General features: G+C 42.2%; 1 long non-coding RNA gene across 1 annotated transcript; it reads right to left on the bottom strand.

Moving 5' to 3' along the window:
- Positions 1–708: 708 nt before the first annotated feature.
- Positions 709–1,334, bottom strand: LOC107582663 (uncharacterized). Its single transcript, XR_001608967.1, has 3 exons — positions 1,280–1,334; positions 1,012–1,131; positions 709–877 (listed from the first exon to the last, which is right to left on the bottom strand). It is a non-coding gene; the product is annotated as an uncharacterized lncRNA (long non-coding RNA).
- Between the last annotated feature and the right edge of the window lie 324 nt (positions 1,335–1,658).

The raw sequence follows: 1,658 nt of genomic DNA on the forward strand, positions 1-1,658 counted from the left end.
CCTTGAGGCAGGTTTCCCTCTTGCTGCCTGCCAAGCTGCCGGCCCAGCCCTGGCCTCCTGCCCTGCCGGTCCCACCCTGGCACCCTGGTTTACCTCCATCTCCAGGGCCTCTTCCACTACACGGGCCTGGCCCACCATCCCTCCCCCTGGTCCACCTCCGTTCGCCTCCGTCCGGGATTTCTTTTGGTGGAGCGTCTGGAATCCGCTCCTTAGGGGAGGGGTTCTGTCACAGTCTTCAGTGGGTGTGCCCAGATGGCCACCAGATGACACTGTGTTCTGTGAGCACATGGCTTGCACTTTACTTCGCTTTAAAGTCTCGATCCGCATACACTGCAGCTGAGGATTAGTTCAGTACCATGAAAAGGCATCTTATTTTGTTAGTGAACACACAAAGGTGCAGTCACATTAGTGAAATTTTGCAGGCAAATAAAAGTACAGTGTCCGTTTTCATTAGTGTAGTGATGTTTGAATCACAACTCAGAAGTCACTTTCAAACCAAGCAGTGAATTTGCTTGACCAGCTTGAACCCAGTGTAAAATCTGCTTGGGTAAAACTTTTGTGTAGATTGAAATGACTGCACTTTACCTGCAAAAATTCGCCAAATGGTAAATGTGACCACATCTTAAAATAAGTAAACCAAAAAGAACAAAACAGTGAAATTCTTTTGAATATTTTTTTAATATTTGATCTGAAACATGCTGGTCAGATCTTTAGCCCCTCTAATGACCAGCATGGCGGGATCTTTTCCTTCTTCTTCCAGCTTTTTTCTTCTTCTCCTTCAGACGCATATTTCTCTCCGCCTCCTCGTGTTGTTCATCTCTGTCCCAAAGCTGAGACCTGTTTCCTCCCCATCCATAAACGGGTTGTAAAACGTAACCTGCAGAAACCAGGAGAACCGATCAGTGCATTTGTTTCATCATTAGATATTGTGCCATACTGCAGTAGGTTTGCATTTGGTAGTCCTAAATCTTATATCACTTTGCTGAAATACTAATATGTCTAATGTCTCACCATCAGTAAAAGGTGGGTCCATGTGACGACCTCCTGGTTGGTTGCGAGTGTTCATTGGTGCCGATATAGCAGACACAGTCACTGCAACATTCACTGACAGCATTTGACGAGATGCCCGAGCTGATTTAGAACAGATAATGTGGTTTTAAAGTGTTCATTACGATAAATAGTGAATAGACATACACTTGAAATGACACTTCTAAGAGCTCATTAGATGGTGTTTCTCAAGTCATTTGAAAAATAACAAATAAATAAATGAACATTGTACCATTATTCCGATGGTCTGCATGAATGACTCCAGCAATAAAGCCATTTCCACATCTGTTGCAAATAGTAAAAAATAAGTTTACTCAAAAAATAAATAAATAATTTTTTTTTGAAAACAAATGATTAGCAATTAGCATAGACTTTCTAGCCTGTAAAGGAGCAGTTCATCCAAAAATGAAAATTTGCTGAAAATGTTTTCACTCTCAGGCCATCCAAGATGTAGATGAGTTTGTTTGCATTACATAATGTGCTCACCAATGGATCCTCTGGAGTGAATGGGTACCGTTAGACCAACAGCTGATAAAAACATCACGATAATCCACACGACTCCAGGCCATCAGTTAATGTCTTATGAAGTGAAAAGCTGTGTGTTTGTAAGA

Source organism: Sinocyclocheilus grahami, unplaced genomic scaffold (genome assembly GCF_001515645.1).
Source record: "Sinocyclocheilus grahami isolate Dianchi unplaced genomic scaffold, SAMN03320097.WGS_v1.1 scaffold46.1, whole genome shotgun sequence".
Taxonomy (NCBI): domain Eukaryota; kingdom Metazoa; phylum Chordata; class Actinopteri; order Cypriniformes; family Cyprinidae; genus Sinocyclocheilus; species Sinocyclocheilus grahami.